This window comes from Chelmon rostratus, chromosome 5, assembly GCF_017976325.1.
Source record: "Chelmon rostratus isolate fCheRos1 chromosome 5, fCheRos1.pri, whole genome shotgun sequence".
NCBI classification, from domain to species: Eukaryota; Metazoa; Chordata; class Actinopteri; order Chaetodontiformes; family Chaetodontidae; genus Chelmon; species Chelmon rostratus.
This window is the reverse complement of record NC_055662.1, coordinates 23,761,660-23,787,929: the sequence shown is the minus strand read 5'-3', so window position 1 is coordinate 23,787,929 and position 26,270 is coordinate 23,761,660. Positions and strand designations below refer to the sequence as shown.

Genomic DNA, 26,270 nt, shown 5'->3' with positions numbered 1-26,270 from the left:
AACAGCACAGGGGGAAAGGTTGGTCAAAAGTGATACATGAAATAAGCAAAGGCTTGAAAGAGCAGAGTAGGTGCAGAGCTCAGTAAATGATCCTGATTGGTAAGGCTGAGAGTTGAAAGTGGCAATATGGCATCATGTTTCTCAGAAAAACATGCAGAAAAACAACAGCAGTCATTTATTCCTTGTTAACTAAGTCAATAGTTCTGTGCGTCGTTCTATCCCGTACACAGCCCCGGGGCCACTCACGCTGTGTGCTGCTACAATACTTGTCAATAGTCGGCTCTTAGGTGTTACACACAGCTGAGCACACAATGTTGGGCCAGATCAGACTTTGACATGAACTGTTCTCAGATATGGATGTGAATCAGTGTTGGCTTTGTATGCATGTGTCAAACTATAGCATTTCAGCAACATTCTCCCAATCATATTCCCCAGTAGACACTTTGAAATGTTTTATTAATTAGCTTGACAAGACAAAAATAGATTGTACATGAGCTTCAATGAAAGGCCCCAGGTCGTCAGATGTGTCACTTTAATAAAATCACGGAGGAAGACACTGACCAGAATATGAATAAGACTAATCTCCTAAGAAGTCATCAAGGGATGATGAAGGCACCGGCCTTTTGTTCAGCCGTCCAGCTATTGAGGCATGTGTCACGCAAGTTTCACATTCCTATTGTTTAAAGTGAATAACCAATAGGACAAGTTGGTTCAGTGCACAAACCAAACTGTACATGGGTGTCAACCAAGCCTGGATTGTCAGATACTATGCCACAATACAAGTTCATCCCAGAGTTATGACCTTCTGGGTTAGCGGGTGTGGTATCTGTGTATGTTTGTGTGAGTGCCACAGTGCGAATATCTTTTAAGCTGCTTGTTTGTGTGTTTCCTCATGATTCGGGTGGAGAAAGAGCAATTCATCCCATGCCCATCCAGCCTTGTGGCAGCTGCCTAGGTCTGTGTCACTAAGCCTGCTGGGATAGAGCCTCACCAGGGGGGATGAAGAGCATAAAGCCCATCCAGCCTGCTGCCACAGACAGACCAGCTCTCTGACGAAGCAACCAGGAAACCAGCTCCCACAGACATGCTGTATAAATAGATCTTCCATTCTAAACACGCTGAAATGGGAAGGAGGGGGGTCCTGCAAACTGACAGACCTGAAAACCTGCCACTGCTGACTGACAGATGCTCAGATAGACAAATATGGCATTAAGGCCGACAAGCACAGAGGGGCAAACCACAGCTAGGTAAAAAAGCTGCAAAGGATCAGATGTTTTTAATTGGGTTAAAGGGCCTGTAATGACTGATTTGTCAAGACATCATTAAACACTGATGTATTTAGGAAATTTGGTTTATTTTATTATATCAGAACAGGTGTTTAAGGAGAACATGTTTATATCAACATTAGGCGTTGGTATGGTTGAATGGTATTGAAAGTCAAAATCAGCATTGGTGCAGGCATTGAAAAAAGTCTAAATGATATCCAGGTCTATGCACTGATAGACGGATGAATGCATCCATATTATACTGAACTGATCACAATGGATAACAACTGATCAGTGTCCGGTCTTGTCATTTCTAAGCTTACAAAAGGAAATGACTTAAGAATTAAGATGTGTTGCGATCATAGTTAAGGATGGTCAATGACATGGTCAAATGGTATGCAGCAAAACGTGCAGAAGCGCTCCAGGCATGATGGCAGGTGGAACAGGTGAAGTGGAAGAAGGAAAGGGTGTGTAAATAAATATGCTTATGATAATCGGAATGTGGAGTGACTGAAGTCCTCTGACAGCTTGGACATCTCATCCAGTCAACATGCACCAGTGGCAAAAATGGGCAGACAGCAGTGTGGTGGGGTTGATCTGTTTTGTTGCTACAAACTAGATGATATGTGAGCCATAGCAACCCACCCATCTCTGCAGCCACAGCTTCTGCACACCATTCCGCAGTACCATGGAAAGCCACGCCCTCACGTGCCATGCCAGGAGAATCCACCCTTCCTGCCCGTGTCGGCCTCTGATTCGGGGGAAATGTCTCAGCATACAGTACAGACTGACTCACTGTGTCCAGCAGTTTCTGTGGAAAGCGCGACTCACGAGAAGAGGAGCGGAGAAAGACACAGGTACATCCAGCATGTTGTCAGACTTGGTGGAAATTATTCTGAATGAAAAGAAAGTTTCGTAAAAAGTTTTGACATTTCATTCATTTTTAATTTCAGGTTTCCAACGAGTTTGGGTATGTTAGCACTATACTTCTGATGACCCAGTTATTTTGATCTTGACCATTCAAGAACTGTGGAACTTTCCTACGTCCTGATCTTTCAGAATTGATTAGAGATTTACTGATTACTAATGAAATACATCAATGAGTCTTGATCTGTTGAACACCTTTAGATCATGTTTAAGTTGATTGACTTTTTGTGTGTGTGAGAACTGAGCCCTGCAACACACTAAATGACAGCAACACACAAACATGTTGGCTCAGTAGTGGCCTTGCCTTGCCACTGCTCTTAAGCAAGCCTACTTGACCTTACATAGCACCCCAATCAGGGTCACATGACTACATCAGCCCTAAAAAAAGGAAGTACGCTTTGGGGATCCTTTTTCAACCCCTTAAAAACACCCACCCACTAAAGGGAACCCACACACACTACTATCTAAAAGAGAGAAAAAAATCCATGGATGTTCAGTCCTTAACTCCATTAATCATGCTGATTTTTACAGAGCAAACTGTATGAACTTACAGAGCATAACTGTGTGACCTTGCCATCATGGCTGCTGTCAGGCAAGGTTTGAATCTAAAAGGAGGGAATGAGGCCATCCTTGACTCCAGGGTTGAGTATTCTGTCTGATATTTTGCCATTTAAGTTGCTGGAAAATTGGTAGTGAATAAAGGGTTTAGCGGACACAAGCCATTTAAGTATAGTTCTTTGCACAACAGCAATTAGGCCCAGTAGGTCAGTCCTGACTACACACACACACACACAACTTCCATGTCCCCAGCGTCAGTTAGAAGGCATGGGTAGGCAAAGGGACTTAAGTGCATTAGATTAGAGTAAAATAAACATGATCAGACCCTGCCATCTGCACTGGGATGGCATGGTTGCCTAGCACTGAGCAGTGTTTGGACTGTCTGACGTTGATGCGCTGACGTTGGAATGTGTGTTAGTGTGTGCATTTGTGTTTATGCTTATGTGTTTATGTAGCCATTTGTGCAGATGGCACCATTCAAAGGATGATGAATTCATTTTCCAGACTGTCTTCCAAACGAAGTCAGTCTTGTCTCAGATTTGAATCAGTGTGTCTGTGTCTGATTGTGTGTGTGTGCGTGTGCATACTGTTAATGTGTATGTGTTTAGTTTAGGTTTGGTGTTGGCGGACATTTATCAATAACAATATGATCAGTGGTAACACTAAAATCTGGGGTAACTTGTTCTTGCAGTAGATGGGACTTCATCAGCTCAATGTAATTTTAATTGTGACACAAAATTGGACTTAACATCAAAAGAGAATTAAATAGAACCGATCACTCTTAAAGGTGGTCAGTTTTAGACATCTGCTTTATTAAATGGATCCAGATTTGGTTGCTTTTAATTCCCAAACACTCTTTTTCTCACACATAAACACCCCTCTCTTTACCTCCAGTGTGTGGATGAGAGAGTTTTTGAGTCTCAAAATAGATTCACAGCAATAATAACAGCAATATCCTGGCAACCCATATCATTGCTCTGACGGTTGGACTGCTAATAGGGTTAATATGAAAGAGAAGAATGGGCGTCTTCGGGGCACAACTTGAATTCAAATTACATGATTCCATCAAACATCAGGTTGTGTGTGTGTGTGTCAGAGAGAGAGAGAGAAATGCAGGCTTTATGAGTAGACCAACTTGGCATTCACTTCAGTGCACACACACACACACACATTGCTGATTGCCAGCCTCTGAGAAAGTTGAGGAAAACTAACATTGTAGAGATGTCATACAAAGGTTATTTGGTGGACCAACGGAAAACAAAAAGACATTTTAATCATCTCAATGTCAAGAGCCAAGAAACAAGAGTGCATGTTGCATTTTTCAAAATATATGGCAAGGAAAAAAATGTGTGCGGTGACTTCATAACAATATTTCTTTTCCGTGGTCATTTTAGGTAAAACAAAATGAAACAGGGCGATTTTTTAAGTTACCCTAACAGAGAGGCCAGTTTCATTTAGCACCTGCTGTGTTTCAACAGAGGGTCTTCAGTTCAGCTCTGGCATGCATGTGTGTGTGTCAGTGTCGGGAAGTTGGACCGGAGTCCGTTAGTCAAGGCGGCGTTTGTTCTGACAAGTTCAGCAAAGCTCAGTCGAGCATTTCATGGAAACAGATGTATCGGATGGTGTAACTTTTCATCTCCAGGGTCAGGGAAGCTCTATAGTTCAAGTGCATGGTTTTCTTCCATCACTGTTTGAGTCACCTTGCAATGCCAGGGGTATGGTAGCCCAGCGCGCTTACTCATTTCCAGCAATGCTCTGCCACACATTCACACCTGGCAGCATCCCAGTAGGAGCATGGTGTGGTCTTTTACTGTTTGCTATTACATTAACGTCAGCTCATTTTGCACATGGTCAATAATCCAACTGCAAAAATCAAAATTTTCCCTGACTCACCACTCTTCTCCTTCAAGTCTCTACTTAGCCAATAATGTTGTTTTAATAAAAATGTGCAACTGTAAGCTGCTACTCTTTTGCATTCTAACCATAAAGAAAAACTTTTTGGTTGCAAAGTATTAGTATTACTATTTTAACATTAGATTATTGAATCAAAGAGTGAAGAGGGCGCACATTAAGATAACGTTTGGTTCTTTAAAGCTCAAACACACAAGTTTTCACAACAGAAAAGCTGAGTTGGAGTGTTACCCTACTGACCCCCTTTACCCAACACGCTCACCAGCTGTTCTGTCACTCACCATGAATGTGCATGCGCCACAAATACACACACATTAACCATGTGCACTCGTATACGCACCCACATCCTCATAACCTTATATGGACGATGACCCATAGAAGTAGTGTCGCAGTAGTTTAAACTTCAATTGACTGGCTCTGACTTTATTACTGTTAATTTCTTTTTCTTGCTAAACTCAGTGGACATGAACTCAAGCCTTCCATGACTGAGATATAAATAAAAAGTGTTTGTCATAGTATCATGTGTCAGTGCTCACACGTGGTGCATGAGAGAGCTGAACAAGAGAAAGTGGCCCTGCTTCAGGCTGTCATACTGAACTTTTATACTCTACTATCTGTCTATTACAGTAAATTAAACTATAGTCTGATAAACTCTTGATTGATTGCAAGGCTTTTGCTCGAATTGTAAAATGCATTTAACTGTGATGACAATGCTTCGAAAGAACAGGAAACAATGGAGGAAGAGGAGGATTATCATTGTTTAGATATAAACCAGCCTACCTCTGTCTGAGAGCAGGGATCTGTGTCATGCACTCTCTCTCAGGGGATTCAAAAGCACACGACTGGGCAGAGGATGCAGCTGCTTAGTAACTCCTGTCTTTTAGTTATGTTTTATTAACGAAACCTGTCCCCTCCATCCATCAGCTGGCCTCCTGCCTGCCCGCCAGGATGCAGTAAATGATATGTGATTAAACACAAAGTGGTAAATGGAGCAGAAGTACAAACACTGCACTTTTCTCCTGAGAAAGCTGTTTCGCCTCCATGAAAAAAAAAAAAGCAGTGACCACACACCCCTCCATAAAGCCCAGCCACTCCCACACCACACGCCTGTATGGATGGATTGAGAGGAAAAGAGAGAGGAACTTGGCTATGAGAGAAAGTCAGAGGAGAAGAGAGTCGTGACAGTCCCCATGTACTTGGAAGACCTTAAGAAGTTCCTTCTTTGGCCATTGAACCACACACACACAAACACATATATTTATACAGTATCAAAACAGGATGCTCAGACATTGCACAAATGCACTTATGATGAATTATCATTGTATTTTTAATTAGAGCAATGAGAACGACAATAAAAAACATTTTAACAGCTTATGAATATAAAGTCCTCTGGATAGAATCTCAAACCTCCAGTTCCCTGCAGCACGTCATAAGCGACGTAAACGAGAGGCAGGGAAACAAAAAGTAAGAAAGAAAGCGGGAAAGAAAGACAGACAGAAAGAAAGGTAGAAAGAAAGAAAAAAGAAAGACAGAAAGAGCAGGAGAGAGGTAGGGAAAGAAAGACGGGAAGAAATAGAGATTAATAGAGATCAAAGTTTGTCTGGAAAACACAACCAATGGATATCAGGGCAGAGGTAGCTGTGCTCATCCCTGTTTCCATGGCGACCCGAATGTGCTGTCGGTGCAGTGACGCCAATTGGGAGCATTACGCTGCGGCCGTGCTGACATGAGCCACACGTGCCAGTGCCCAGCTGACAGCTCTGAGCATACGCCAGTCTCTATTCATAGCACCTAAGTGACGGCTGGGAGGGACACAGGCAGCCCAGAGCGTGGGCCAAGGAGGCCAGGCACCCAAAAATGGGTGGGTACTGACCCAGGACTGGATGGCACCCCTTGATGAAGTTGGATGGATGCACGGGGAGACTGAGGGATGAACTCATGGTAAGGGTTGTGTCATCCTCTCTCTGATCTCTGTCCACACTGACAAAAAGTGACACCTGGCCCCTCGGTCATCACAAAGAATTACTCAAATCCTGGCTCTTTTCAGGTCTCTGAACATACAAGTGTGCCCATGTGCAGGGACAACATGCCCACAAATAGGAAAGCAATCAACACAAGCGTGATGGGGTCGTGAGGGGTGATGTAGCATTTGTATAAGACAAAAAAAAGCATGCCACATATGAGCATGATATAGAGAACATATGGAGGATATTGCAGACAAAAATCCAACCCTGAAAATACATAGCACATTGCTGTAGATTTTTGGAGGAGGCAATTCCCCAAACAACCAGTTACAGGAAGATGACATTAAAGCCCTGTTGTTGAGTAATGTGTAAGACTCAGGTGACCCACCACTTCCTGCCTGAGCAGAATCCTGGGGTGCCTCCTCTGTCTCCGACTCATCACTGCTTAATTTTAGTTATTTTTCCTATTTTGTCCCGGGATGTTTAGTTGGAATAAATGAACACATAATGTGTTTTTCTTGTCTTTTGTCTTCAAACATTTTGACAGCCCTCCTCATATGAAAGCAGACTGTCCGTGTGCAAGAAGAACATCTAAGAACTGTTCTACTAATGAGACTGTTGAAATCTCCTGATTTTCTGACATGCACAAGTATTCTAAATAACATTGTATTGCACTGTAAAGAAATTAGATGAGACTGCTCATATCTGTGGTGTTTGGCATCATAATCTCCTAACAATCTAAACCTTCGTCTGATGCTGTGGCTCATATCAATGTGGAAATCTCATGAAATAATTCTTTACAAATCTGTGCCACAGAGTCAAGTTGTTGTAATCTTTCTGAGCATGGCTGCATGGGATGCCAATTTACCTTCACACCACACTGCCCAGTTGGCAAGAGGGCTGGAAATACCATGTCAGTGCCTCCTTTGTGAGCGATTGTTCAAGCTCAATTGGTACTTCTGTAACACTGCTTTGTCTGAGAGATCAGGCAGAAGAATAGCAGAGAGTCTGAGGTGAAGAGAGTCCCATTGTGGCTGGTCAGCACCCCAAAGTTAGGTGACATTGTGGTCAATGGATGGCTGGTGTCAAAGGCCATTGTGGCCCCTGACATGCCACAGCGGAGGTACAGAGCTGCTGAGTGAAATCGATCCGAGTGGGACAATGATCACCGTTTTGCGTGTACGTGCTGTTTGTTTATGTGTGTGCGTGTGCTTGGAGGTGTATTTGTGTGCATGTTGAGTGCTGTGAGCTGTTTGTTTGTAGAAATTCAGCCGACGCAGGCCTTTCACACCCCTGGGATCAGCAGTTTGCCCCCTCAGGAGAGACACTGACAGAGAGCGGGGTGAACCATGTGGACGCCCCCATTATGCCCCTATTGTGCCCATGCGGCTGCATCAATAGTGCAACAGCAGAGGCCGCTGACAATGGAAAAGTGCTGCACAAGACACTTTGAGATAAAGGTTCGGTCCACCTGTGTGCGCCATGAAGAAGAGATGGGACAAAGAGCGTAACGAGGGCAGAACCGTGGGCTGACTGAATACACACAGTCACATGACCTTCAGCGTATGTCAGCAGAACTCAGGAAGCATTGTATTCAGAATAGAAATGAGGCATATTTTTTAGCATTCACAGTAGTAATTCATCCCAACGGTATGCTGTAGCCATGTCATGGCTACAGCATGATGTTCCACCAGCCATCTACACTGGTGCGTGTGCACTCATGTGTCTGTGTGATGACTCTCATGCCTGCTGGCCACAGCCTGAGGACGGTTGCCTAGGACTCGCATGCACGCTGAGATAGGAGCAAGCCTGAGCAGGTCGCTCAGTTCCCTACGCAGGACAATGGCTGCTTCAGATGCTTGGCTGAGCAGGAGTCTTAAAGAATCTGTGAGAGACAGGGGGCCTCTCACAGGCCCTCGGTTGCCTGACATTTATGCTTTTGCCAAGTTCAACATGTGCACACAGAACAGCATTTTTGCTGATGAAGGCTGATGTTGAAATGCTTTTCTGACAGCTCAAATGAACAAGTGGACACTGAAGACTCAATTAGAGTGAGTTTTTCTTGTCATGACATTTTCTACATTAGCATCCTGGCCTTGCTTGCTTTTAAGTCTAAGTTTAATACTTTGTAATTACTGTTAATCAAATCTGCATAACTGAGTTCAGCAAAACCTTGAAAACACCAAAAGTCTTGAAGCTCCTGTGTCAGTAGGTGATACTGAAGACACCCCTCTGTACAAAGAGACCCAAAGGAACTCAGACAGAAGGATGTTGGGTTATTGGTATGTTTCCAAATGATGAATCACGAGACAAGGTTTAGTCCAGGCTAATTGAGATACAGTTAAGATGGATGTAGAACAAAAGCAGCATCAAGTCAGCACTGTGGTTGTTTAAGGTTGGTTGCATGATTAAAATCATGCAAAATCAGCTGGAGAAGAGAAGTCATAGTAGAGCTCTTCCTGCTTGATGCTGCTTTCAGGATGCATGTGAGTAATTTGTTCATGAGGTGATGCTGTGGTTTTACTGCAAATTAAGTGTCTGAATAACAGACAGGACACACACCTGGCAGGTGATTGACTGAGTGATTAATAGTTTCTTCTTAAAGCTACTGTGCATTGCAGTACCTGAACTGAACAATGGCTGCAGGCAACATTCTCCCTGAGGGTGGTGACCTGCCGAACCAAAAAACAGATTAGACCTTATTAGACCTGTGCATCCACCCACATAGTTGCAACATGAATTGGGTGGTTAGTTGTAAGGATTAAAACAAAGGCGTTTACATGCTCTGGGCTTAATGCACACTGTGAGCTGCGTTGTTATTGAACCTTGCACAAGCAGGCAGGTTGAACAGGTGAACGCGATGAAGTCAGCAAAGATGATCTGCTTTTAAGCTAAAGAGGTGGTGAGCACCCGCCCTCCTGAAGTGCATCTTCATGTGTGCTGTTATTACAGTATATGAAGTGTCAAATCATATTGTGGATAAGGCAGCAACTAGAAATTCTTTTTTATTATCAATCAATCTGTCCAGCTCTCCAAAGCCTCAGTGGATATGTTTTCTTATGTCCAATCAACCACCCAAAACCCAAAGATGGTTTATGTACCATCGTAGAAGACTATGAAAACAAGCAAATGTTCATATATGAGAGAGTGGAAGCACTGAAGATTGGGCATTTTATGAAAAAAAAAAAAGATTCACTAATTATCAAAATCTTTCACCAACTAATCAGTTGTTTCAGCTTTCATTGTGCATATATACATATATGAAGTCCCCATAATGTAAATCATTAAATTTTAGGGTAAGGACTTGAGTTAAGGTCAGGATAAAGTTAGGGGTATATGTTAGAGCTAGGGCTAGGTAAGTAGTGATTATGAGTAAGTCTCCGGAAAATGAATGTAAATCAGTGCAATGTCCTCTAAAGTGATGCAAACACGACTGTGTATATATAGATATATGTGTGTGTGTGTGTGTGTGTATATATATATATATATATATATATATATATTACTGTAAAGATATCAAAACCTACTAAAACGTGCTATAAATTCACTTTTTCTCTATTTGAGACGCACATCTGTGGGAGTCCCTGACAGACTATCATAACCATGCAATCAGTCCCTATAGGAATATGAGGGGTATGCCGCCCCCGCCTCACCGTGGAGCACGCTGGCGCGCGCTCCTCTTTATGAATGGGCGGGTGTGGCACTGGTGACCGGCGATGAGGCTGTCGTCACCGCGCTCGCTGATAGACGCTGGCGCGCTGTGGCTGAAGGCTGGTCTAGAGTGAAACATAACTGGGCTCTGCCACCGCTCGGGAGAGACAACCAGAGAAGGAAAGGGGAGGAGAGGAGAAAGAGAGAGAGAGAGAGAGACAGAGACAGCGGCGGCAGCCCACTTCCCAGCGAGGACTAAACTTCTGGCGAGAAATTTGGTGAGATAGGGGGAGAAAAACGAGGGTGCGGCAGAACAAAAGGCAAACGGACTTTTATTCTAAGGGTGTTATTTTTGAACACGGGAAGCAAACAAATCAAATAAATGGAAGTCATTAGAGATGAGATCGGACAGATGTGATGTGCGAGGATGAAATGCACGCGAGCTGATAGAAAATACGGGAAAAAATCCCTCGTGCACTTGTGATGTAAAGTCAGTGTCGAATCATTTATTTAAAAAAAAAAAAAGACTCATCCAGCCATGACGAAAGACAAACAGACAGACAAAAGAAAGTCGAGGCGAGGGTCGCCTCCTCCATGTGCTCCCTCCTTGTAGGTGTGACAGAAACAACAAAGGGACGTGGAAAAAACTCGCATCAGGACCACAGGCGGACAACAGCCCAGACAGATCGCAGAGCACAATAGCGAGAGGGGGGCTCGCAAACAAGGGCATGTCTGCAGGTTTTGCAATATGCAGCAGTCTTCATGTAATTACATTCCTCCTGGCGTCTCTCGGCTGCAACAGTCGGGAGTGTTTTTCTTCTGTCAGTCCTGGCAGATCTTCACCAAACACGCGCATTTAGACACGAAGCCGACGCTCACCTCCAGGCTGACGGAGCAAGTGTTGAGACATGTGGGTTCTGATCAGATGTTGTCCGCCAGAGGAATGCTCAGAAGTGATCGCATGTGTTTGTGCCTTGCAGTTTAATGGGGAGACGCGGGAGACGAGCGCTGGCCAGAATTAACTGAGAGGGAGAGAGAGAGAGAGAGAGAGAGCAGCGGAGAGGTGGGAGCCGAGAAGTGGACGTCGAGGCGAAAAGGAGACCTGAATTCCAGAGGTGAATGTCTTTCAAAGGTAGGAGCCACGGGGATTATTGCACGGTTTAACCTGTGATGGTATCTGTACGTGCGCGCAACAAAATGACCGCATGAGGATAAGAGAGGGGTCGCATGACGGCTCAGTTAGCTCAGTTTGGGTCGTTCACAGTTTTGCATTTATTTGCGCAGCCTGTTCAGCTTAGATATCATTTTTCTAACGTCTGTTTGTAAAGCCACTTATCTTTTTATGTGTAATTCTTAGATCAGGGTAGAACCGAAGTTTATAAAACTGATGTGGGTGTGCGGCTTTAAGTGCAACAAAATTTGCACAAGACTGATAAAAGTCATGTGGCCCCTGCTCCAAAGGCGCAGTGTCCTCTCTGTTACGCATCATTTTTTTCTTTTCTTTTTCAAATGTTGAGATACTGAGTTAAAAATCGCATTTGCACAACATGATATCCAAGAAATAGCACAGAATGTTACAAAGAGGGATGGTTTTAATTGCACAAAAAGGCAATACAAACTATGCTTTTATAAAAGCCTTACAAGATTATGATTCTTAATATCAGTATTATTATAGTATAGTATTATACTGTATGCAGTCAGTGGCCCTTTTAGAGCAAGGATGCCAAAGTAGTTAAATGGTGACAATCGTAATATCATCTCAGCAGAAGTGCCTCACACACTCTACACTGTTTTTCCATGTGGGAATATCTAGGAAAAAGGCTGCATTAGACAGCTGCTTCTGGCTCTGCCCAGGTCTGCTTTAAAGCACGAGCTCCCTGTGGTGATACGTTAATCAATCAGTGAGTCAGTATGTGCGTTGCAAAAGTTTGATTTGCTTGGCTCGGCTAAACAGAGAATCAGATATCTCCACCACCTGCAGCCTGGATGAGAAGCTCGAAGGCGTATAGCTGAAGAGCAGAGTCACTCGGTGTCCACGGAGCCAAACGGCAGCTGCAGTCGTTACTGTTTGTGCTAGAACGCACAAAGGCCAAAGCATGGAAGGAAGCCTGGTATCTGTGACAACAGCCAAACCACCATCCAGCTATCAGCACCACCAACATTGCCCACAATATTTCCATTATTTTTGTTCCTATCTCTCTTTTTTCCTGTGCTGTGAGCACAGAACAGATGGTGGGTGTGGGGGGGAACGGTCTGATGGAGTTGACATCAGTTCCTCCGCTCTGTCCCACTCCTCTGTGTTTTTCTATCAGCTGTGGAATTTGAACCATTCTTCCTTTGGGGTGAGGCCCGTCCCTCTGTCTGCCGCTGCTCAGAGGAGTAGGTTGAATCCAGCGTAGGCTGAGTGTGTGTGTGTGGGTAACTGGGGCTTTCCAGTAGAGTTGCACACCAAACATTCCTGGCTGCTGGATGGCCGACTAGCGGGCCAAGTCCACACAGCTGGGAGTCATATAAGAAGCTGTGTCTTTGTGTGAGTTGAGCAACATCGCGCACTCGCTTTCGGTCACATGCACACACACGCTGACGCAGAGGAACGCACACGTAACGTTGTCTGCCTCGAGCCCACACCGCACACACACACAACTGGATCCAGAAAGTTTGTATGTGCATGCACATATGCACGCTGGGATGGAGAGCTGGCATTATTAAAGTGCTAAAGTAGTCCTCGTACACACACACACACACACACACACACACACACACACACACACACACACACACTCACGCACACACACATCCTTGGACTCCAACACAGGCATTAACACATAGATAAAGGGGAAAAAAACAACTAACAGACTCTCACAGTCACTGTACAATAGTGTCTTCTTCTCTTACCAGCACCACATGATGTTTGTCCTCTTAAGCAAGTTTTGGAGCGAGAAAACATGGTGGTGGGGAGCAACAGGGAGAGGGAGAGAGAGACAGAGAGAGAAAGAAAGAGAGAGAGAGAGAAGCAAGCGATTGTGCTGGTGATGGCAACTGTACAGTTTGTTTCTCTCCCATTGGCTGCCTCTTTGGTTGTTTTTTAAACAGGGTGTCAGTGAGCAAAGAATGTGTATGCAAGAGCAGAGAGCAGAGCGAGATGGCGAAGTTAACATAGGCCTTGTGTGCTGGGAGAAGAGAAGAGGAGAGAAGAGAAGAGAAGAAAAGAGAAGCAAAGAGAAGAGAAGAAGAGGAGAAATTGAGCTGTGGAGAGCAGAGAGAATGGAGGAAAAAGGAGTGCAGATCCTGAGGAAGAGGGACGCGAAGGGGTTTTGGCTGAGGGGAAATTAGAGCAGAGCAGGCTGAGGGAGTGAGAAGGAGAGAGTGAGTACGTCAAACACATTTCACTGTAAACATGATGAATCAGAGGGCAAAACATGTTACTTGAACCCTCTTTCACCTCACATCTTTCCCTGCTCCCTCTTTCAAGTTTTAACTGAAAACTGAAAAAAAAAGGTTTTGAATAGAGGAAACTAAAATAGAAACAGTGAACCCTCCTCCTTCTTCCCTCCAGACCGTCTGCATCAGGGGTGCAGGAAAAGCTATAGCTTTCTTAGCTCGACTCTCTCAGAAACGATCCCACATGTAAAACTCCTTTGAACATCTGTCTTAACTTCCTCTAATGTGGTAATCCGCTGTGCTGTGTCACTGCCACTCTGTTTGCACTGTATGTGTGTGAGAGCGCGCGTGATTAGCCGTGCAGGCCTCCTCGGCTGGTCTGAATTACAGTGAGCAAACAAAAGCCTAAACATTAAAAACAATGCTGAACAGTTTTTGGGCGTGATGCTTATAGCCTGCATCTCTTTATCACGTGGTTTCATGTATGCTGGAGGTGAAACGCACCTTTGCAAGGCCAGACAGCTCGCATGCGAGGGAATGAGCCGTTTGTGCGTGACTTGGATAAGAAGGTGTCGCGTCCCCGGCGAGGACAGGACAAGGCAGGGCCGGACCAGGAGGGCGAGAGGAGATAAGGGAGCCAGTTCATTTCAGGGAGGGTGTCCTCATCCGGTCGTGGCCGCTCAGACAGCTCCGGGCTGGTCTGAGGCCAGGCTCTGACAGGGGGTTGAGTGCAGAGGCACAGGATGGCTGCTCTGATAGCGAGGTGTATTACACAATCTCACTGCCCACAGAATATGGGGAAAGAGTTCTGGGCTAAAGGTTTTACGCAGCAAGAATTCTTTTTCAGTTTTCGTACAGTCAGTGCTTTTGGGTTGTAATTAAGAAAATCACAGAATTTTTCCGTCTGCATGTCAAAATAGTTCCTTATACCAACTGCTAAAACCCAACTTTAGTGAGTTTCTTGCCTTTGGGGAACATATGCTCTCCACTGTGTGGCTTCAGAATGACAGATCACCACAGGCCTGAGATAGGACAGGGTCAGGGTCAGCAAACAGTCCAGGCGAAGAGGAACAAGGCTGTTCTTTTAAACAAAATGGCTGGTGGATTGATATTAGAGGAGTATCTGACAGGGGGCTCTGAGGCGTTTAGGCTAGAATACACACTCTTAATCATGAATGGCGAACAAAGATTGCTGCTGCTTTTTTCACTCACTTAACCCACATGTAAAATATATGACACACACACACACACAAAAGTGCTTATATTTCTGCTCTGATCCGCCAGATCTCTGCTCCTTACTGAGTTTTAATGGGTGCTTGCTTGTGCGTGTGTTCAAAAAGAGACGGCGTGTTATGCCATCGACACTGAGAGGCACAGCCTAGTTCTTTGCTCCCCTACTATTTATGTTGTTGTTTGTGTGTTTGTGTGTGTGTGTGTGTGTGTATGTGCTTCTGTGTATGATGGTGGTGTGGAAGTATCACCGCAACAAATATATCTTCCTGTGTATCTGCGTGTGATTATGCATGCATATTTTTGTATGTGTTTGACTCTATGCAATTTGATCCCTGGGTATCTCTTTCTTTAGCATCTGCTCCTCTCGTTTGTGGCGGAAAGCCGATCCCCTTGGGTGAATTGGCTCCAAAGTCATATGACTGAGGATATGCCAACTACACAAGAAACAACAACACAGATTGCGTTTCATATTAGAGTTGTCTGAGGGTTTTGTAGGCATAGTGGTGTGTGCATTGTGCAGTACACGCGTGCTCGGATGGGTGTGGTTTTGCTTGCATCCCCTACAGGACTTCGGAGGCTGACCCACGCACTAACTACTTCCCATGTCTGTATGGGACCAAACAGCCCCATATGTCTGGCTTCTGTGTTGCTCACACACAGCGGTAATCTCTAGCGTCTCTCGTTTTTAACGCCTGCAAGCCTTGGCTGTCTCTTCATCTTCCTGTTTGTTTTCACGTTTCTTGTCCGCAGGTCTATCCACCTGCCTTCCTGCAAAAACAACGACTCACATCCCGTCACACACGCTATTCAGCGGCTGTGGCTTTCGTTAATTGAGAATTAAGAGACCCCAGTTTAGCGCCTTGAGCAACAACAGTGATTGGGTGAGAGAGAGTGAGGCACTGAGAGGGACCAGGCGTTCAGTTAACTCCAATGCAAAACCCATTTGTGCCAATATTAGATGCTTGGAGTCACTGGTCCATCACGTTCTCATCACGGTGACACACAAAGCCTTCCTGCTAGAAAGCCTTTCAAACTCGTGGTTAATGTTATGAAATAGTTGTTCGGTTTAGGCACCAAAACTGGCTGGAGGTTCAGGAAGAGATCATTCACTTTTGGTTTCTCACAGGACCCCAACCTCCACCCATCTAGGGACTTTTTTGCTCTTTACACTACATCACCTTGCTCGAAGCGGCTATGGAGATATGATCACAGTGGAGTTAGCTAAAAGCCCCTTGCGGGTCTCTAGATGAGATGCCGAGGGGTGTGCCAAGGTGTAGGTATTTGACGCTCTTGGAATTAGACCAGGCTCTTTCATCTTACACCACTCCCTACTGTGCCATCCTCACACCTTAACAGCATGACAAGGACACATGCAAAAACCTTCCTACACACCCAAACTCATTAGCAGACACACACAGACACAATGACTCAGACAGGGGAGCATATGAACTCCCGAACCCTCATGCACAAACACCTTCATAGAGACATAAACACATTGACACATGTGTACGCTCTCCACCTGTCTACATGTCTCGGTCTCTTCTCTAGTAAGAACTGGAGGCTTTAAACTAATCTGTGGTGAGAGAAACGCCCAAGGGTGCCATTCCTGCTAATCAGGGTCAGACCAGTTTCAGTGTTGGCTGCGGCACACATGAAACCACAGGATTTTAATCTGTAATTGTGTCGGTGTGTGTGCTCATGTGATTGCACGCGTCGTCAGGTTAAGGTGTTTCCCTTCACATCTATTTTTATATATATGTGCTGTTGTCTTTCCACATGCCAGTTGATTGAGCTGCTGGTTTTTTGCAGTTTCAGGAGGCTGATGCAACCTGACTGACACTCTGTTGACTTTTCTTGCACACACATGCAAGCACACGCACACGTGCACGCACACGCACACGCGCGCGCACACACACACACACTACTTCTATACTTGGGAAGGCTCTCATTGACATAATGCATGCCCTAGGCCCTTACCATAACCTTAACCATCACAAGTAAATGGCTAAATTTAACCCCAATTCTAATTAAAACCTTTAAACTTTAAACCAAGTCTGAACCCTCAAACAGCCCTTTGGAGGTCTCTCAAAATGTAAAGCTCAAATTGGTTCTCACAAAGATAGATGCACACACACACACACACACACCATGACTCAGATTAGATAACTGAGGGTGGCAAGTTGTAGATGTGAGCTCTGCCACCATCCCAGTCAGTGTTTGTCTGGCTGACTGTGGTTTGCTCCTCCATGAAAATCTGAAATTGACTCACCAGTCATTACGCGGCGTGGTCAGACAGTTTCAACTTGGATCTATTTTTAGTCATTGCCTACTTGAGGGACCTTTCCCTCAATTTAAACAAATTGAAGGAAAAGCCAGCAGAAATGAAATCCAGAGGAAGCTTGACGACATGTTAAACAACCATATTTGTAAAAGTAAATCAATACAATTCATGGGGCAACACACTAAAACCTGCTGAAATGTTGTTACAGCTCATACCTCGAACTGACTGGATAACAAATCACTTTGTAAATCAGTTGAGATCATCTGAGGAAAGACAATTTTGAAATCGGCAAACAATCTGCCGATGAAATAATCTCCCTCTTTGTTTCTCTACCCGCGTCCTCTAAATTACATCACTCTCATTTCAACATGAATATTTAATCAATATCATCAATATCATTCCTATTTAATATCATGCTCTACTTAATACCGATGCATTTCTCAACAAAGGTCATGTTATGCAGACTTATTGACTTCCTGTGTGTTCCATTATGACTGTTACGGTTTACTGTTAAATTGCCTTTTACTTCCCCCTCGCTGCAATGATCAATAATACAGTGGGGACATACTGTACATCTAAATGCTTAAAAGCCGTGAAGAGGAACAGGACATTTTGAGATGAGAATATGTTGCATTTTGTGTACAAATTGTATCTCAGCGTGTTTCATCCGAGCGTTTGTCTGGTTTGAATGACCTCTCTTCACAAGTGGTTGGGATTAGCTGGGATCAACAGTAATGTACCATCCAAAAGAGCTTCCACCCCGTTGCCCCTTGCCCTTATTTAAATGATTAAAGCCTGTGTGGCGGTGCTGCAGCTTGGCAAGTGAATGACATGCGGTCACAGCGTGCCAGCCGGTGTGCGGTGACTATTATATGCCGGTTTTGTCACCGCACCACGGCGCAGCAGTGCGGAAATAACTGGACACCAGTATAGATTTTTCCATCACGCTACTGTATTTTTGGATGTCTACTACTGTGCATGGTGTATCAGCTGTGTGTGCGTGCATGCATGCTCTGTCTTGTCTAATGACGTTCCTGCAATTGAAGATGACACGCTGACCTCCGTTTTGATACGTTCTAGCCGCATGCAGAGTATTGCATTCCACGGCTGTTGGGTATAAATCGTATCTGTACGTTTGGTGATTTTTTTGTGTTTGCAGGGCAGCCAAGGGATTGCACAACTCCTGTACTGCCTGAGAAAAATGCTTTTACTTCTCAGGGTTATAGAATCGTGTTGGATAAAATCAAAACTGCAGTGGCCTTGAGACACTTGGCTGTTTTTGCTCCGTCTGTCAGATGCGAGGTTTTCACCTCACAACCGGTTTGTTTTTGTTTGTGCAAGTGCAATACAATATGAGGAACTCTAACTAACAGAGCAGCACAAATGGATAAACAACATGCAGGCTATTTGAAGTAAACACAACAAAGGGCCTTCCTGTTATGCCTCGGCTCTGTGTAATGTGGTTTATTTGTGTGTCTGTGTCTCAGACTGTCTGTGATTTTTTGCTTTTTACACTCCCGTTCTTTCCCTCCCCTCGGTTTCCTCCTCTCTATTTCCGTATCTGTGAGCAAGTGTGTTTTAAATAGAAGCAGACTGATACTGGATTTCTAAGCCTGATACCAATATAGATATTTAGGATTAGTCATGTTGAAAATGGACAACAAATTAGTAGATGCTGATGTCTTATATTAACACAGAAAGTTCGCTCTTTAGTTTAACTGGTCGCCACAGGTGGACATTATGCTCACAGGTAGGCTTTGCTTCATTTGAAGTGCTCACAAGGCGAAAAAGGTTGGGAATCTCTTCTGTACTTCGCAGAGTGTTTTGGGTTGATGCACTGACTGTGTGCAGTGTGATCTCGGCAGGGCTACAGCTCTGCTTCTCTGTGCCAGACTGAAGTCCAGAGGTGTTTGGCTTGGCTTTACTCTGTGTTTGATCAGGCTGTTTCTGGAATACTAACTGACCTGTGCTGAGGCCAAATGCATCTCTCTCTCCTCACAACTTCAACATTTTTCCTTTGCTCCTGCCCCTCCTCCTGGTTACTGTCACACTGATCAGAAGTTTTCACAATTGAGTTCAATTTTATGCATTTTTAAAGAGCTACTAATACATACAGAGCTAATACATGACCAGATGCAGCTTAAACACGTTCTGTCCTGTACTTGAGAGGAATGAGAGCTCCATTTGCCCTCCCTCGCCTTTTCCTGTTTGCTGTCTGATCTCGACCCCAGTCCAAAGTTTACTCTGATACATCCTCACCGGAGTGTGAGAGTGGCTGCGGACCTGTCTGAGGTTCACAGAGGTTACCAACATTCCTAACATCACCACAGGTAGCAGTGAGGTGTCAAAGCCAGTCTGGAAAGAGATTCTGGCACTTTACAAATTACAGTACTTTGTTGTTGGCTGCATATTGATCTGACGTTAATGGGCTGGTCAATAATGCTCTGAAAGGTACCTTAAAGTATGTGCTCTAGAGCGTGATGTTAGCTATAATGGTAACCTATCTGCACTGAAACAGGATTAATGCATTTGCTGAGTCAGTAGAGGATTACATAGAGGAAATGTCCCCCCAAAACACTATTGCTGTGTATTAAAGACCATCACAATAAACAGCAATCTGCTATGTATGTTGTATTTATGTTGTTTGGTGATATATTAGCTTTTTCCTGCAAATATACAACCAAAATGACGAGTATTAACAAAGCACGTTGTTTTTCAGTGGCCTAAGATGAGATCAGTAAACGCTTCAGTCTCAGTCCCTTAAATGTAAAAGACTGAGATTTTAGCAACAATATACCATACTAGAGGAAAAACTGGCAGAGGCAGGATGCAAAAACACTGCATTGTTTTAATTTAATACAGGATGAGAAGTAAGACTAATGTCCCGTCCATTTACTTTTTAGTTGTTATCACTACATTAATGAGCTCCAGGAACAAAATGCAGCTAGTCCATGATGAGCTCCTCCCTTATCCCTGCTGATGGATCTGCTAAATCACATATGAAGAAGTTACGAGGAAATGTATCTGGCGGATTAAATCAATTTCAAAGTGACAATGAACCCACGGTGTACCTCGGGAGTAAGTGCTATGAATCTAATCAGATGTGGCATAGAGAGCACGGTCAGTGGATTACACTTGTTAAACTTGTTCAAGACACACAGCAGAGATGTTTGATGTTGTTATGACCTCGGTGAGTCAGAAGCTCACCCTCATCCTCCTGTTCTCTATTCTCCAGTGCGTGCCTCAAAAGAGGCTGTGCAGGTTTTTGTTTTGTTTTGTTTGTTTCTGTAATTTGTTGTGTAATCCAGCGTTTCTATGGAAAGTGCACATGAATACCAAACGGATAACTATGGGATATACAACATTTGTTTCTTTTGGCATTTAAATTATGCCATTAGTGACATTGGGGCAACCTGAATACTGATACATCGCTTCATGCAGACCCCGATGCCATTCATACACTGCAAAAAGCCAAATCTACTCAAGATGAATTATCTAAAATTAAGCTAATGTATGCTTAATTTTGCTTATTTTAAATATTTTTTCACCTATTTTATTGCTTTTTTATCTTGTTTTTTGAAGGGTGAATTTTTTCTGTTTGTTTCCAAAGACCAGGCACATTAGTATGCCCACAAGATCACATCAGACTTTCAGTCTCTCTATTTTCTCTCTATAGTTGTAGTCTCTAGCTGCCTCTGCAGGCCAAGGCCTTACTAACTAAGACCTGCTGATGCTGGTTCCCTCAGCTTGTGGTCCTATATATACTTTCTTCCTGTTCTCCATCCTAATTTCCATATCTGTGTCATTCCTCAACCTGATTCTAACACTTCACCTTGACATCATCTCCGGCCAGGCCCTTAACCTATAAGCGACTAGCTCATCTTCATCCCTATAATGCCCTCAGCCCTGCACAGCCAACAAATACACCAAGCCCTTACTGGCCCAGCACTCACTTCCTAAGGCTATTAAAGTGATCTCTTACTTTGCTGGCGCATTAACCACGCTATCCAGTGCATGTGTCCCATTATGAGTCAACCAGCCACTGTGATCTAAACATAATCTCTGTTGATCACTATGTGGATATTTTAATGCAAACGAAAACAGAAATCTTCTTTCTCCATTTGCTTGCAGTGTGAAACCACACATTCTAGTCCACATCATACAGTATGAACTGTGCCCGAAACAGGACACTTTACCTCCTGCAACATTTCAGACTTTAAACAAATGCTTCGATCCAAATGTCCTAATTTTTCCAGTGACGTGAACTATCACTTTAAGAGTTTGCAGCTGAAGAGAGCCTTAATAAGATTAGCCCTGCCACTTGACAGCCACGGCTTAAGAGGCACCTCTACTGACCTGTGTGTCTCTGTCCTGCAGAGAGTGTGCATGTGTATTTGTTTGTGAGTGTGTGTGATTTTAAAAAGGTGTTTTTTTAGCAGTAGTTTGTGTGTTTGAGTTAATGCAAGCATCTAAGTTGTTTGTGTGCATGTATGTGTTTATGTGTCTGTACATGCAAGACATGCCTGTGCAACCTCAGTCCCTTCAAGTCAGGTCACAGACAGTATATTATGACTTCAGACTACCTCTGCTATGCACAGTTTGTCTTCATCATGGAAGATTTGTGCCAGTCAAGAATTTAGAGCATCCACTCAACCCTTCGGCCTCTCAAAACCACCTGTCTACCTTGGCTACCCCCAGGCACGCTCCAGTCTTAGGCTGCTTTTTAGGGAGAGGATTTTACAACAAAAACAAAACAATTAGTCAAGCACAAAAATGCGTGGAATCACTGGAATTTCTCGAGTGTTTCCTCCTTTGTTTTAACTACTCCTACCAAGCCTACCATAGCCACATGAAAGCTGGGGTAACTAACCTGACACCACCAACAGCAGATGTGCTGTTGGTGGTGGTGGTGGTGCCTGGGTGTGCCAGATGCCACATGACTCTAAATGGGCAGTTTTGGCAGTCTGAGGGGAGTTACTTAGGGACAGTGAGGAATATGCTCTGCTGTGCTCTTGTTTATCCCAGGCACCACTTTGCGAAAGCCAGGCACCCCACTGCGAAACATTTAAGTTGGCATTAATATCATAATCAGAGGTCTGCTTATTCTCAGGCAGACAGCATGCAGCAAAACACCCCCAACCTACCCCACCACACACCCTTTCGCAGTGCTGCCATCCTCCTCCACTCTCCCACCCTCCATCCTTCCTTTCTCTTCAGCTATTCCCACCTCTATCAAGCCTTTGCCCCCGGACCTCAAGCCACTTAACATTCCCGACATATTCCAGCATCACGGCCCATCATCGCCAGCACGGACCTGACCCGCTCGCGTATCAGCATTAGAACACTTATCCGACTCACAAACTGACCGTCATTTCACATTCTGTGGCAGCGAGGGAATAATGGCTAATGACACGTATGTCAGCAGAAAGTGCTTTAACTCTTATCTTCTGTTTGGGACGCTGGAGACCTTGGACATGGTTTAATAGCTCATAAATCTCATCATACCTCCTTCTGCTTTTTCTAATTTTATGAAATTAGCTTGTAAATACTATATAATTTGTACTAGATGACTGATGTTGTAAAAGTACACAATAAATTGCATACCTCTGTATAGGGTGCATACCTCACATACGCTGTTAAGGTCAAATTTACAAGGCTTGAAACACAAGGAGGTGCGTCTCTCTAGCACAAAATTGCATTTAAGAAAAGCACATTCGGTAGCGCCTGACATCTTTTTGCTCCATTGTAGTGTTTTTCTTTTCCTGTTGTGAGTGATGTGTCTTCATTTAGGTATAATGAGGTAACAGCAGCTGGTCATACACATGGAGTTTTCCAACCGGCTGTAGATAAGACAATCTACTGACAACTAAGTACGTAAACAATATCCCCGGCCTCCCTCCCTCTTCGCTCTGTCTGCCCGTCTCTTTCTGTGCTTTCTCTCAGGCCTTATCGAGCATTGAATGTTTTTCACTTAAACTCACACTCTGCTAACATGCCCCGCCGCCAAATAGGCCGGCTGTTACAAAACACACTCTGTTTCATGCCAGGGTGCCAGCTCTGGCAACACATCTCAGCCACTTCTTCATGTCGAAATGTGTGTGTCTGTGTGTGTGTGTGTGTGTGTGTGTGTGTGTGTGTGTGTGAGAAAGCGTTGGAATGAAAAAGAGATCCAGAGACAGAAACTGACATAGATGTATGTGTATTTCTGTGTGTTTGTCAGTTTCTCACTGTTCCTCTTAAGCTGATCATTTAGGGATGCCAGTTTCCCACAAGCTCATTTCACTTCATTCTCACCCTTGACCTCTGACCTCTGAATTTCCTTCCCAGAGGAACACATTTGAATTCCTGTGCTGTTGCATTTTTTTCTTGTCCCTCTGCGAAACAAAAATGGCTGCCAAAATCATCCTGCCAAACAAACAGGCTAATGAACTCATCCACATACGTACATGTGGTACGCAATGCTTGTTCCTGTGTGTAAGGGTGTGTGTCTGAAGGTAGAATTTAATCTTTGATACTGTTATCAGTTCCATGGTGCTGGAGGACTGTTTGGAAGACCCACTGCAGCTCTGACCTACTTGTGTCAGTGCACGGGGCTGGATGTAGAGTGTGTGTTGCATGTGTGTGTTTGTTAGGGACGGTGTGTGTTTGAGGCGAACTCTCTGTGGACGTGCGGAGTGTGAGAAGCTGGGTGTTTTGACAGCTTTAGAGCAGTTCCAGTACCGTGCTGGGGCAGGGGGTGTGTGGGCCTGTTGGACATTCGGGTGAGAATAGGGTCAGTGGAGGAGTGGACAGGAGAGGACGAGACGAGGGGAAGAGTTTCAGTCCGAAATGCTGCACGGCCATAAAAATGATACCTGATATCCATTGCTTAATATTAAATAAACTCATGATGTCATTGGAAATCGATCCCTCTGAGCTCGCACTTGCACCATAATGTAAACAAGAATTTACCAGCCATCATTTCGTAAGAACAGATGTCATATTTTTTAAATGGTGGATTACAAAATGAAATCCTTCCTGAGTGTTTGAGGAACAGTGAGATCAAGGCGCTGGCAGAGGTGGAAGCATTGTGAAAGCATTGTCGTCAGGATGCCAAATGATGCAATCCATTGTCGGGTTTCTCCTCAAATGTGCAAACAATCACAGTCTGCAGCTAAATAAAACTTGTGAATTAATATTTAGGAATAGAACTTGCGATTTACTGAGCTTTAATGAAATGTTTTGATCTACATAAATGAATTTAAAGGTGCCGATCCCTCAATAAAAGTTGAGGGTCGCTGGATGGCGCTGAATGTACTGCAGCCTGAACCGAGTGTTTGTCCAAACAGCAGGACACTCCTTGTCGAAGTAGTCATGCCAAAAAGTGATCTCAGCTCATTCTCCCAACTTTAATCTCACCAAAGTGTAAAAGCTATGGGAGTAGACTTCCCACACAGTTAATAAAAGAGCGATAAAGCTCGTAAACAAAGCCACACAGTCCTTTCCGTACTACTGTAGCTGAAAAGGCCAGACATCACCTCAGACTGTGCTGCTTGAGCGTTCTCTCACAAGTACACCTCTCCAACAAAGGGGCTGCCTCTCCACATTTCTAAGCCCTCTCAGTGCCTGCGCTGTTGAACCCCTGCTTTCTCCTGCAGCATTCCAGCCCATCTTTCATGCTGTTTCATTCTGCCCATGCCAGCCAGGTCAGGGGGCAGTGTTTTCTCAGGGCTTCAAGACAACTCTGAACAAATGGATATAAAGCAGACACCTCCACTAGTTGCACGTTAAACTCTTGTGCACTTCATTGCGGTGTTTTGGTGCTGTGCAATTGCGCATGTTGTGTGCACATGAGAACACACATCTTTACAATTCTGAAGAGCACAAGGGTCAAGTCATGGCATGATTTACTAATGCTTTCACTCTGCATATAGTTTGATCTGCACTGCTGATCCACACTGGGATGTGTCACAAAGATGCCAGCTCTTGGTGCAGTTGTCTTGAGTGACAGCGCTGACGTGGTGTAGCAGTTTTCCAGAGAAGTCAGTACCAAAGTCTACCAGCAGATGTCCATCTTCAGTCTCTCATAGTCCTGTTAGAAAGTTGGTCAGTCTGTCCAGGGCCCCACGTGGCTGAACACTGTCCCAAATGTGTTGTTAGATAAAATGCAATCTAATACAAATTCCACATTCACCTCTTATCTCCAGTTGCAGGCATGCCTATAATGAAAGGCGGATGCACTCAAAAGAGGGTTCCTGTCTGAAAAACATGTCTGGGCAAAGTCTTGCGTTGGATAGCATCAAATTTACAAAGCAGCTAAAGATTAAATTAAAAATAGTTCTGCTGGCAGAATAGTGAGGTATTTTTGCCTCTTGGCGACTCGGCAGCATTTTTCTTCCCTGGTACAGCTTAACATTCCAGGAACAAATTCCCAGACATCGACATCTTGGAAAAATCTGAGGGTAAAAGGCTGGGTATTTTCTACAGCAATCCACGATCTGCCTTTTTTTTTCTTGGCTCCTGTGTTGGCTTTTGTAGCAAGTGTTGCTATGTGGTAGCTAGTTGCTATGCCTGAACTCCCAGAATAACCATAGAAGACAAATTCTCAACATTGCTCATGAGTAATAGCTCCACTATTGCATCATTTATCTGGATGTTAGGTTTGATGGGGAATGACTTGCATGTATGAGTGATGATTAAAGGAGAAATTAAGATTAGAAATTAGATAGATTAGATTTAGAATATCGCACATTTAACAGTTTGTATTCATTTAAGTTAATGCTTTTTAATGTGTCCTATTCCTCGTGCCTGGGTAATAATGACAGCTGGGAGTCATAATGACACCAGCACCGCGGCGGATGTGAGTGCTCCGCCAACAAAAGGCAGCGTGCCTTGCGGGATGTTTTGAGTTAACAGGATGGAGAGAGCACAGCTTCGGGGCGGGGATACGATAAACTCTGCGGGATGTGATTGGCTCTTGCGTTCTAATCTCTCATGACACCTTTGAGTGCTCTTCCTCAGCTCCAACATCCGACAGCTGAAGTCTTAAATAGGGTGCACATCTGCTTTTGCTGGGTAATATTTATGTGGAAAACAGCTGCTTGATGGCTGTTAGTTAAT

The 26,270-nt window shown here is 44.2% G+C and overlaps 1 protein-coding gene across 4 annotated transcripts in view; it reads left to right on the top strand.

The window, feature by feature from the left end:
- Nucleotides 1-10,455: 10,455 nt before the first annotated feature.
- rhobtb4 (Rho related BTB domain containing 4) overlaps nt 10,456-26,270 on the top strand; it is a 42,081-nt gene continuing 26,266 nt past the window's right edge. The window contains exons 1-2 of one of the 4 annotated variants that reach the window (XM_041937018.1): nt 10,456-10,554; nt 11,257-11,391. The gene's annotated coding sequence lies outside the window, so the exon portion shown is untranslated. Of the gene's footprint in view, nt 11,187-11,256; nt 11,409-13,616; nt 13,643-26,270 lie in introns of those variants that run through there. The other 3 variants (XM_041937015.1, XM_041937016.1, XM_041937020.1) reach the window with 3 other exon arrangements.